The 13,785-nt window shown below is 38.0% G+C and overlaps 1 long non-coding RNA gene across 1 annotated transcript in view; it reads left to right on the forward strand.

Moving 5' to 3' along the window:
• Window positions 1-10,298: 10,298 nt before the first annotated feature.
• Window positions 10,299-13,785, forward strand: part of LOC107698622 (uncharacterized) — a 5,211-nt gene continuing 1,724 nt past the window's right edge. Inside the window, exons 1-2 of the long non-coding RNA XR_001635365.1 lie at window positions 10,299-10,417; window positions 10,491-10,527. This is a non-coding gene — a long non-coding RNA (uncharacterized LOC107698622). The remainder of the gene's footprint in view (window positions 10,418-10,490; window positions 10,528-13,785) is intronic.

Raw genomic sequence — 13,785 nt, forward strand, 5'->3', positions numbered from 1 at the left:
GTCTTGGCCCAAGCTCCGCATCCGACTCAGGCGTGGCGGCCATCTTGGCCGGGGACTCAGGCGTGGCAGGCATGACGTGGGTAGGCTCTGGCTTGGCCGACATGACGTGAAGAGGACTTGGCGTAGCGGACATGACAGGAGCAGGCTCTGGTTTGGCAGACGTGACGTGAGCAGGTCCTGGGGTAGCAGACATGATGTTATCAGACTCTGGCTTGGCAGACATGATGTGATCAGGCTTTGACTTAGTAGGCATGACATGAGTAAACTTCGACTTAACTGGCATGATGTGAGTAGGTCCTGGAGTAGCAGGCATGACGTTAGCAGGCTTTGGCGTAGCAGACATGACGTTAGCAGGCTTTGGCTTGGCAGGCATGACGTGAGCTGGTTCTGGAGTAACTGGCATGACGTGAACTACACCAGACAAGACAGTCGGGACGTGAGTATGCTCTGGTGCAGAGGGTACAGCACAGTTGCGGGGCTCCTCATCCGCAATTCCCACAGTAAGAGGTGACCCAGCCAACAACAGAACAAAGTCAATATATCGTTCCAGTGACCAACAAATAGTTCCCCCTGGCAAACTTGAACGAAGGGGTTCATCGACACCCACTCGAAAAATGTCCTTAAGGGCCACATCATTAAAATCCACCAAATGGCATAGTCCACAAAAGTCTTGAACATAATCCTCAATGGCCCGGTTGCCTTGACGCAGGCAGAGGAGGTGTGAAACTGCTGGGTTCATGTTGTCTCTGGTCGTGTATTCTGTAACGAATCAGTCCACTGAAGGCGAGCGTAGTGAGAACCCAAGTGCAGTTTTATTTACAAGTGTGATCCAAACATCCAAACAATATACACAGACTTGACTTGACTTGACTTGACTTGATTAGGCATGAACAGACTTGACGAGGCACAAACAGACTAGACTCACCGACAGCGGGTTACAACATCAATACACGACCAGGTACAATGGGAACATGATGGCTACTTATATCAAACAAGAAGGGTCACATGACATGAACAAACCAATGTAAAACAAGACACTTGACTAAGACAACCAATCAGAACATGACACAATGAACAAGGGAACCAATGGCATGAATATATGAGGGCAAGGGAAGAATGACACAAACAGGGTGAAACAATTACAAAATAAAAGACATGAAAACATGAACATGAAACAAAACCCAAACGCCACATTACAATGTATTATTCATTTGATGAAAAATACATTAAAAACAGTGCTATTGTGAAATATTATTTTCTATTTTAATATAATTTCAAATGTAATTTATTCCTGTGATGGCAAAGCTGAATTTTCAGCATCATTACTCCAGCCTTCAGTGTCAGATCCTTCAGAAATCATTCTAATATGCTGATATGGTGCTTAAGAAAATGTTTTATTAATATCAATGTTGAACTGTTGTGTTGTTTAATATTATAGCGGAAACCCAGTGGAAGCATTTATTTGAAATATAAATCTTTATTACATTATACATACAACATTATTAATGTCTTTGCTATCACTTTTGATAGAAAGTATACTTATGAACGGTAGTGTACATAACAGTAAAACAAATGTTTACATTTGCAGGGCATAAAAAATGGATGTACAAGATCAATAAAAGATACATTTTTAGTGACAGTTCCGTCATCTGGCCAAAAATTCTCTCTCACTAAGTAAGCGATCCTTATTGTTGAGCCCTGCAGTTAGTAATTTATTAGATTGTCTTGAACATTTAGGATTTTCCTATGGCGCTTTTCAAGTTGAAACTCAGAATGGATTTACACTTTGTTTAGATGCAAATAGTTACAAACAGAATACTGGGAAAAAGAGTGAAATAAATGCGTTGCGATGTGGAAGAGAGTATAATCCCTTTAGGTTGTTGGGTTGTAGATAAGGCCTCTTGGCTGACTGGAATTTACTGTTACATACAATGCAGGCAGTGCTTGCAGCCTCTTAATATGCAGAATAATGTTCTGAGTCACAATCTGAAATAGAGCAAATAATGAAAATTGAGAGTGAGTGAGAAATGTGTGGCATGCTTTGAATAAATGTCCCACTCATGGACGAAAAGAAATTGTGACAGCAGTAGGAAAGCTCTCTTCTTATTTGACTCTATAAAGAGAAACGGGATAAAAGGAATTTGCACTACATTTTGGAATAATGTGCCTCATCAAGTCAAGGTGACAGACGCAATATATAACTTTCTTAAATATGCATGGATGTGAGTGCTTCCTTATTACTCGCACGGACCATTTACTAGTGTACCTCTGAGAATTGGCTTCAAATCTGCTTTGTGAGAATAGCATGTAAGGAAGAATTAGATATGGGACGCAGGCACATAATCGAGGTGTGGAGGGTAAGTTAGCTGCCCAAATCACAGTTGTAGGTAACACATGCCGTGTGCTATTTTATGCACATTGTTGCACATCACATCAGTTAAGCAGCTGGAAATTCAACAGAATTCAAGATTTAGTATTCTAACACTGAATTTCACTGCCAAAGACACAGCGTCCCTCATTGTTTTGATGGTTTTTAAGCATTTTTTAGTGTGGAGATCAGTCTTTCTACCTGACACGGATAACTTGTGCATCATTTATGTAGTCTGTATCATTGTAACATGTATACCTATAGCTAACAGAGAATGTTATCAGAATATTCTGGCAAGGTTCTTTCAAAGTTATGAACAAACATTCTTCCAGTAACGCTAATAGACTGTTCATTCAGAGTTATCTAGTCTTTAATAATGTTCTTAAAATATTTGCACAAAAACATCGTTTATATATTGTTAATTTAATGTTTTATTTCTGAAACATTTTAGTTGTGTAATGTTTTTTTTTAATTTTTTTTTTACTTTATTTAGTTTTTTAATATGTGTAACGTTTTTTAAATGAAAAAAATAAATACAAATAAAACATATAACTGGATGTGTTGAATGTTCAGAGAACATGCAGAAATAATGTTTCCATAACTTAAAAGGAACATTAGCAAACATTCTAGTGTATGTTTACTTAGAAAACAATGGAACGGCATTGCAGTGGAATGCAAAAAAAAAAAAAAAAAGTTAGGAACAAATATTATTGTTAATCACTTTACAATAAGGTGCCATGTGTTAACATTAGGTAACTAGGTAACTACATTATTTAACTTGTACACAATCTTCATTTTCTTGAGTAAACAAGCTTTTGTGACCTGTTTGAGTGAAAATGCAATATCCAAGGTTACATTATTTGCAGTGTTGAATCACCCTTGGCAGATGTTTTCTTACATCGAATTGCAGTCAAATGCATATAGTATGTTACTGCAACAATTACTTCAGCTGGAAGTTTTAAGAGGCAAATCGATTGTAAGTGTCCCTTACATAACAAGCACACCAACATTTGTATTCAGAAGCCAATTCTAATGCTTCCTTATACTAATATGTAATATTTCTGGGGGTAAAATTGCCAACGTAGTGCAGATGGCTGCCAGGTAACATCGCAATTCACCTTTTTACTTCCACTATAATTTGTCTGTTTTTTCAAATTATACTGCCTAACCCCTCACGTAAAAATCCAAAGTAGCACTGAATAACGACCACCCTCTATCACAACCTCTCCAGACAGGAAAGGCCCATATGATTTTGAAGCTTGACTGCTCCTTAGAGCGCCACTTTCTAATGCAGGACGATCCCTGAATCGAGTAGCACTCCATGCTTTGGGGGTTTAGAGGGTGATTAAATGCAAAATATTTTTCACTGTGTCTGTGCTGTGCACTACAGAGTCAATATGAAGAAGGAAGATATAATGTTAACACGTATTTTGTTTGCTTCAGGCATCAAAATCTCCTCAGTACTCATTGTGGGTATGTGTCGTGCGGTTCTAGGGCATGCACGATTTTGTACGTTGGAATAGAAACATATTGGCAGCCTCTAAAACAAAAGCATTTTATGAATGACCTAAGCTAGTGACATCCAGATGTTTATGATTGATTTTTGGTTCGTAGAATATAAAATTTATGGAATTAACAGGTTGAGTTTATTGTATGTAATCACTAAGATTAAGTAAATATATTCAGAGCCATCACATTTATACTACCATTCAAAAGTTTGGGGTTAGTAATGTTTTTGTTTTTCCTCATAGGCTAGCTGAACTGCATTTATTTGATCAAAACTACAATAAAAACAGTAATATGATGAAATATTACTATAATTTAAAATAATGATTTTCTATTTTAATATATTTTAGAAATGTAATTAATTACTGTGATGGGAAAGCTAATATTTCAGCAGTCATTTCTCCAGTTTTCAGTGTCACATGATCCTTCAGAAATCACTCTAATATAATGATTTGCTGCTCAACAAATATTCCTTATTATCAGTATTCAAAGCGCTGCTAACTACTTTTCATTCTGCTCCAAAATATCTATTTAATAGTAAATGTGCCTACACAAATACATTTATAATATAAAGGATTTATGCATTTTACATTTCTAAAGCTGTGCATGTTTAGATGCTGTCAATCTGGCCATGTTTGTGTATGTTTCAGCATATATCAAAATGCATAAACATTTATTTTTAACCACTATGTACCAATACCTATGAATACTAATGAGATCAGACTGTTTTAAGTGATGTGGCACTATTCTGTCTGTATTTACCTTCTATTTTATTCTTATTTCATATCTCTATATGTAATATGTAATATTATCAGAGAAACAAAACAGAAACTTTAACAGACTTCATACTGGCCACAGCCACTAAGACGTCTGGCTTGATACTCTGATCTCTATGATAAGGAATGATCTCTATGGTTAAAACACTCCCTAATTTGTGCTTTTGGCATGTGCCAAAAGATCTAATGGCACCAGCATATTTGAAAACCTGACAGAGCTGTTTTTTTCCTAAAGAGCAAGATAGTTCGTCCTTTGTGCGTTGGCAGTGTGGCAGGCTGTATAAATAACAGCACAAACAGAACACAGCAGAGACCATGACCACATGGATTATTTAGAAATGGAAGAAAGCTGCCACCATTTTCAGTCATATCTATAACAGTACAAGAGCTACTAAAATCAGGTCCTATTCCACTGTATTCAGTTGAACAGGCTTGAGTCATATCCTCAGGAGAAGGTTTATATTTGTCTGCTTGTCTGTATCAAAGTGCCATACAGCACACAGTATACTGTTCCTAAGACCATATTTAACAGATAAAAGCTAGTGTGTGTGCTGAGAACGTAAGAAGTGTTTCTACTAACTCATCCGCTGACCTGTGTGCCATCTGACTGACCTCTCCACCGGTGTTCTGCTTCTGAACATCATAAATCAGCATGAGGGGGTCGTCTCCTGTCTTATGCTCTGCTCGGAGCTGCTGCCTGCACTGCTCGCCGGTCCGTCAATGCAGTCCGTGCCGCTGCCACCGATAATTCACTTTAGAAGGATAATGAACCATTTAATGACCTGTGTGTTGATTTATCAGACACTCTGGAGAGGGCAATTTAAAAATATAACGCCATAAGTCACTGAGGCCGACATGTCTTGCTAAGCCTTTCATGGCCTCCACGGCCTCCCATTGTCCGAGCGTTAATCAGCGTGTGTTTAGGGGACACGGAGCCGTGGCCCACTTCTCATACAGGGAAGCGGTCAGTTTTCACCCCCTGCTCAGACTCTCCTCTCCTTTCCACGGTGACATATTAAGCCCTGGCTGAGTGAGAGAGGGATATTTCTAGCTTCTCCTCAGAGCACTCATCAATGGACTGCTCATCATTAGGATGAAAGATCTGACACAGCATGCAGCTGCACTGGGAGATTTCATATGCTCCTCAGGGCTAAGCTTACTAAATTGCCTCTGCCTGTTGTGCTTGTGGAATAAATACAGCGTACAGACATATTTTTCAAATCCTAAAAGATGGTTCTGCACATAGAATTTTGTCTGGACCAAAACAGGAACATGTTGCATTTACATACACATTTATGTTTTTCTCAGATGGTTTATTACTACAAAAGTGTGTGTGTTGAGATTATTTTGGAGTACTGAGACTGAACCTCCAATGCAACTAGACACACATACAGCAACTACTGCTGTGCAGTGCAAATTTTGACTAGAAGGGTAAAATTATGGTTATTTTTGTCAGTTGTGGCTCATTAGATCTAGCACTCTGCATTCTTTAAATCAGAGATAGATAAAGTAGTGTGTGTGTGTACTTGTTTGAACTATACTTGTGAGGATTAATGTCCTCACTTGTATTGTGAAATACTTTGACAACCCACTAGTGAGGACAGGTTACTGGTCCTAACTAGTTAAAAAGGCTTATAAATCATCCAAAATATGTTTTTATTTAAATCTAGTGTTCTGTACCTTTCTGTAAAGGGTAAGTTTAGGGGTAGGGGTTGGGTTATGTAATAGAAAATATCATTAACCTGATAGAAAATCAATGGACGTCTATGCAATGTCCTTGATAAGATACATTGTGTGTGTGTGTGTGGTTCAGGTATACTCTACAACTACGTTATGGCGAAAAAATGTCCCCACAAAGATGGGAATATCCGAAATCCTTGTCCTTGTGGGGACATTTTTGTTCGCAAAAAAAGAAAAGAAAAGAAAAAAAATGCAAATTAGGTGTGTTTCCATCAAGTTAAGTGGATGAAAAAACAAAGACACCATCAGCGGAAATAGTTAGTTAGTCACGTGGGTTTAATGTTCGCCAAGTTCGGCAAATGCGTTTCCATCTCCCAATATTTGCATGAACTCTTTTTCAAAAACCACCTCGAGATTGAATGCTCTTCTATTTCCCTAATGGATTTACAAGCAACTTTGAAAATTACATTTGTTGTTGGTCCAGAGTATGTGTGACATCCTGTGGATTATAAGCAAATCCATTTCTGACCAGTTTATTCTGATGGGACCTCATAACCGACCCGCAAACCTGAAAATAAATCCTTCTGAAATACTTAATCATCGCGCACCCTGATTATTAAAAAACAATGACACAGCATTGCCTGTGCACTGATGTCCCCACAAAGATGGCAATATCCAAAATCCTTGTCACTGTGGGGACATTTTTGTTTGCAAAAAAAGACAAGAAAAAAACTAACAAAAGTGAATTAGTTGCATTTCCATCAAGTTGTTCAAGCGGATGACAGTGGTACTCTAATATAATGATTTGCTGCTCAACAAATATTCCTTATTATCAGTATTCAAAGCGCTGCTAACTACTTTTCATTCTGCTCCAAAATATCTATTTAATAGTAAATGTGCCTACACAAATACATTTATAATATAAAGGATTTATGCATTTTACATTTCTAAAGCTGTGCATGTTTAGATGCTGTCAATCTGGCCATGTTTGTGTATGTTTCAGCATATATCAAAATGCATAAACATTTATTTTTAACCACTATGTACCAATACCTATGAATACTAATGAGATCAGACTGTTTTAAGTGATGTGGCACTATTCTGTCTGTATTTACCTTCTATTTTATTCTTATTTCATATCTCTATATGTAATATGTAATATTATCAGAGAAACAAAACAGAAACTTTAACAGACTTCATACTGGCCACAGCCACTAAGACGTCTGGCTTGATACTCTGATCTCTATGATAAGGAATGATCTCTATGGTTAAAACACTCCCTAATTTGTGCTTTTGGCATGTGCCAAAAGATCTAATGGCACCAGCATATTTGAAAACCTGACAGAGCTGTTTTTTTCCTAAAGAGCAAGATAGTTCGTCCTTTGTGCGTTGGCAGTGTGGCAGGCTGTATAAATAACAGCACAAACAGAACACAGCAGAGACCATGACCACATGGATTATTTAGAAATGGAAGAAAGCTGCCACCATTTTCAGTCATATCTATAACAGTACAAGAGCTACTAAAATCAGGTCCTATTCCACTGTATTCAGTTGAACAGGCTTGAGTCATATCCTCAGGAGAAGGTTTATATTTGTCTGCTTGTCTGTATCAAAGTGCCATACAGCACACAGTATACTGTTCCTAAGACCATATTTAACAGATAAAAGCTAGTGTGTGTGCTGAGAACGTAAGAAGTGTTTCTACTAACTCATCCGCTGACCTGTGTGCCATCTGACTGACCTCTCCACCGGTGTTCTGCTTCTGAACATCATAAATCAGCATGAGGGGGTCGTCTCCTGTCTTATGCTCTGCTCGGAGCTGCTGCCTGCACTGCTCGCCGGTCCGTCAATGCAGTCCGTGCCGCTGCCACCGATAATTCACTTTAGAAGGATAATGAACCATTTAATGACCTGTGTGTTGATTTATCAGACACTCTGGAGAGGGCAATTTAAAAATATAACGCCATAAGTCACTGAGGCCGACATGTCTTGCTAAGCCTTTCATGGCCTCCACGGCCTCCCATTGTCCGAGCGTTAATCAGCGTGTGTTTAGGGGACACGGAGCCGTGGCCCACTTCTCATACAGGGAAGCGGTCAGTTTTCACCCCCTGCTCAGACTCTCCTCTCCTTTCCACGGTGACATATTAAGCCCTGGCTGAGTGAGAGAGGGATATTTCTAGCTTCTCCTCAGAGCACTCATCAATGGACTGCTCATCATTAGGATGAAAGATCTGACACAGCATGCAGCTGCACTGGGAGATTTCATATGCTCCTCAGGGCTAAGCTTACTAAATTGCCTCTGCCTGTTGTGCTTGTGGAATAAATACAGCGTACAGACATATTTTTCAAATCCTAAAAGATGGTTCTGCACATAGAATTTTGTCTGGACCAAAACAGGAACATGTTGCATTTACATACACATTTATGTTTTTCTCAGATGGTTTATTACTACAAAAGTGTGTGTGTTGAGATTATTTTGGAGTACTGAGACTGAACCTCCAATGCAACTAGACACACATACAGCAACTACTGCTGTGCAGTGCAAATTTTGACTAGAAGGGTAAAATTATGGTTATTTTTGTCAGTTGTGGCTCATTAGATCTAGCACTCTGCATTCTTTAAATCAGAGATAGATAAAGTAGTGTGTGTGTGTACTTGTTTGAACTATACTTGTGAGGATTAATGTCCTCACTTGTATTGTGAAATACTTTGACAACCCACTAGTGAGGACAGGTTACTGGTCCTAACTAGTTAAAAAGGCTTATAAATCATCCAAAATATGTTTTTATTTAAATCTAGTGTTCTGTACCTTTCTGTAAAGGGTAAGTTTAGGGGTAGGGGTTGGGTTATGTAATAGAAAATATCATTAACCTGATAGAAAATCAATGGACGTCTATGCAATGTCCTTGATAAGATACATTGTGTGTGTGTGTGTGGTTCAGGTATACTCTACAACTACGTTATGGCGAAAAAATGTCCCCACAAAGATGGGAATATCCGAAATCCTTGTCCTTGTGGGGACATTTTTGTTCGCAAAAAAAGAAAAGAAAAGAAAAAAAATGCAAATTAGGTGTGTTTCCATCAAGTTAAGTGGATGAAAAAACAAAGACACCATCAGCGGAAATAGTTAGTTAGTCACGTGGGTTTAATGTTCGCCAAGTTCGGCAAATGCGTTTCCATCTCCCAATATTTGCATGAACTCTTTTTCAAAAACCACCTCGAGATTGAATGCTCTTCTATTTCCCTAATGGATTTACAAGCAACTTTGAAAATTACATTTGTTGTTGGTCCAGAGTATGTGTGACATCCTGTGGATTATAAGCAAATCCATTTCTGACCAGTTTATTCTGATGGGACCTCATAACCGACCCGCAAACCTGAAAATAAATCCTTCTGAAATACTTAATCATCGCGCACCCTGATTATTAAAAAACAATGACACAGCATTGCCTGTGCACTGATGTCCCCACAAAGATGGCAATATCCAAAATCCTTGTCACTGTGGGGACATTTTTGTTTGCAAAAAAAGACAAGAAAAAAACTAACAAAAGTGAATTAGTTGCATTTCCATCAAGTTGTTCAAGCGGATGACAGTGGTATAACCAACAGTAAATAAAAAAAACAGAAAGACACCATCAGCGGAAACAGCTAGTTAGTCACATGGGTGTAATGTTCGCCACATCAGAATTTATTCGGCAAATGCGTTTCCATCTTCAAATATTTGCATTAGCTCTTTCTCGCACAAGTTAAAAACCACCTCAAGTGAGCGTAAAAACTTTTTTAAGAACTAAAAGGTTTTATTTTCAAAATTAGGTGCTTTTTTATCACTCGTTTCTGATATGATCTCCAACCCTGTTCCTGGAGAACGACTGTCCTACAAATTTCAGCTCCAACCCCAATCAAACACACCTGAACCAACTAATCAAGGTGTTCAGGGCTACTTGATAATTACAGACAGGTGTGTTGGAGCAAGTTGGAACTGAAGTCTGCAGGACGGTACTGAAGCTATCCGGGAGCACAGTTGGAGACCCCTGGTTTAAAGGAAATGTCTGTGTTTTTGTGCATTCAATGGAAGTCTTGTCTTTCGGTGTGTATGGACACCACTGACTTTCATTGACAATTTAAACATTCTTAAATGTCTCTTCTTTTGCGTTCCACAGGAGAATGTACGTCATACAAGTTTGAAAAGACATGAAGGTGAGTAACTGGATTTTTATTTTTCGGTGAAATATAATTTTTGTTGTTAGAGTTTATATGTATTTTTGGCTATTAATCTGATTGCAAGACCTGAGAGCTCATTCAGCCACTGAGAGATGGACCTTGAAACATATGCACCTTTCATAGGAAGAGAATGGGTGAACTAAATGACTGGATCCTGCAGTCTGCAGTGGCCTGGATGTGGTATATGGTTTGATCATGTCTTACAAATAGAAGGGGGTGTTGGGTCCATTGAGACCACAAGTAAGGTTTGACGTTAAGTAGTGAGGTTTAGATAAAGGTGTTTGAGTGATTAATAGTCAATCAAAATATTTATTTTATGTTATCCATGATATATTTCATCTGCAACAACATGGTGAAATTTTATAAACATACGTTTGGTCATTAACTTTTAAATGCATCATTATGCAAACATACGAGGAGAATTCTCCACATGAAAGACCCACGACTGGCAGATCAACGTGCTACTTCATTTCTCTCCAATACAGTAGGAAATGAAATGAAATGTGGAGGATGTTAACCATGACAAGATGATTGACGGGCAGTTTAAACAGTGACAGGATGCACATAACTATGTGACAGAGTGGTCTGTTAAATATGCAATTATGACGAAGTAGTATGTCCCAAAGCTTGACTACTCTTCTGCTACACACTCAAAAATATGTACTTTTTTCTTATCAAAAAGAGTACATACTTTCAGGGTGTAGTACAAGTACAAGTAGGAATCAGTGCACAGGCAATCATGCTGTGTCATTGTTTTTTAATAATCAGGGTGCACGATGCTATTAAGTCTTTCAGAAGGATTTATTTTCAGGTTTGCAGTGTTGGAGAAGCTACTCTGAAACTGTAGCTTGACCAGCTACAAGCTACTCGTAAATTATAGTTAAGCTACATTCAAGCTACCCTTCTGGCTTGTGACTCATCAGAACGCAAAACGGAATGTAGCGTTTGGTCTACACCGCTACTTGCTGGAAAAAGTAGTTGGCTTCAGGAAAAGCTACACCGTTTTAAAAGTAGTGTCGCTACTGTAAAGCTACTGAAAAATGTAGTTAAGCTAGTAGCGTCGCTACTTGTAGCTAGCTACTCCCCAACACTGCAGGTTTGCTGGCCAGTTATAAGGTCCCATCAGAATAAACCGGGCAGAAATGGATTTGCTTATAATCCACAGGATGTCACGCATACAGAAATCTAGTCAAACCAGGGCCGTTTTAACCATTGGGCTAGGCGGGGCTGAAGCCCCGGGGTCCCGAGCAAGGAGGGGGCCCGTGATTGGCTGTGGAGTAGATTGACTGGAGCGCCGATCACCAAAGCCACCACGCCCCCCACTTATTAGCGCTGTTATTTAGTTGAGCTTTCCCGTAAATTCCATGCATTACCATTTGGAAATTGAAACGTAAAGTCTGAATTTGGTTTACCAATCAAATGCATTTATTGTATATTTGACTTTTGAATGATATGCGCATGCATCTATCAGGTGATTGCTGCCCAGTATGTCTGCATTCACCTCTCTTCACTTTGTTCTGGAGTAATCTGGAAATGGTCGCGCAAAGAACAACATTCCAATAAGTAAAAATGTCAGCAATTCTAAAAGAGAGAGGGGCTCAAAAAACGAAAAACTTCAAATACAAACAACATATAAAAACATGACTTAGTAAATTCCCCAGCTATCAGGTTATTTTACTAAAGCTGATGATGGAGTGGAAGTTGCTGGAACAGCAAGTGAACCGGGCACACGGAGCAGATAAAAACAGTGTCATCGTCCACACAGATTTTAGGTTAGTTTGATTATTAACCGGATTTATATAGTTTTTGTGTCTGAACAAACTGTATTCATTTAAGTGTTGGGAGATAATCCGGTAGAAATATATCAATCGTTGATTGAAGCACGTCATGATGTAGTCTAAGCTTATCATTTCAAGGCGTTTTAAGCAGGTTTTAAAACAAATGGTTTATACTGTTCATGGACACTACGCTGCGGGGCAGAATTCATTCTGGTAAATGCGTGCGTTAAAACGGTTTCTACCTGATACGCACGGCGTGCACCTGCTCATATTACTGACTAAACTTTCGCTCCTTGTGCTTAAACGGTCAAATACACAGTTACGTTTCAAAATGCCCGTCTTTGCGAGTATCCTCGTAAACACAGTTATAGTAATAGTTAAAGATAAAGCATGTGTTAGGCTATATGAGATCCTATATGATCAGATATATGATGAGATCTTAAAAGGATATTCACCCAAAAATGAAGATACTGTCATCATATACTTACCCTCAAATTGTCCTAAACCAATATGAATTTCTTTGTTCACCTCAACATAAAAATATATTTTGAATCATGATCATAACCAGTTTCTGGTCAACATTGACTCCCATAGTGTATTTTTTTCATACTATGGAAGTCATGGGGGCCCAGCAACTGTTGGGTTACCAGTATTGTTCCAAATATATACTTTTACATTCAACAGCAGAAGGAAACTCATACAGATTTAGAACAACAGACCTTTAATTTTTGAGTGAGCTATTCGTCTAAAGCAGCTTAATTTAGCTGCTATTAAAATGTATGTCAATAATGTAAATCAAACATTAGAAACAAAATTACTTGCTGTCTTTGACTGAATCACTTTTGTAAAATAAATAAGAATGAATGTATATTGAATTTATACAGTGAAGACTATTCAGTCTATTTGCACATTTTCTTTATACAATATATTTATTATTCAGTGCTTAAGTTTTTCAAGTAGACCGTTTTTTATGGTCTTTGTTCTGTTGTAGCCTAATTTGTGACTGTTTACTTGTCTTCAGTAAGCTTATTTTTACTTAGGCTAGTATTATTTTTTGTGATATTGAAATTGGTACCAAATTATGAAATTTCAGTGCATCAAGAATTTTGATATGGTATAAAAATCCTATTTAAAGCTGTATATATATATTTAGCTAAAGGTGCCTTTGATATTATTTTCATCTAAACCACTAGATGGCACAAACTTGGCGTAGCACTTTCCAAAACATCAGTTTTTCAAGATGCATGTGTATATTTGTCTGATCTTTGACCGCAGCAGTGCAAAGTTGATTCTGTGCTTACTTGATCTAATATTTTATATGTTTTTAAAAATGTTGTAGATTTAAGTATCAAATGAGAATCGCTAAAATTAATGCATATATTTTGAGACAAAGGTCTTCATGATTTTCAGTTTTGTTTTAGATAATTAAAGCAACAGTTTTTAAATAACGAAAGAA

The sequence above is a fragment of the Sinocyclocheilus anshuiensis genome, unplaced genomic scaffold (genome assembly GCF_001515605.1).
Source record: "Sinocyclocheilus anshuiensis isolate Anshui unplaced genomic scaffold, SAMN03320099.WGS_v1.1 scaffold134, whole genome shotgun sequence".
NCBI lineage: Eukaryota > Metazoa > Chordata > Actinopteri > Cypriniformes > Cyprinidae > Sinocyclocheilus > Sinocyclocheilus anshuiensis.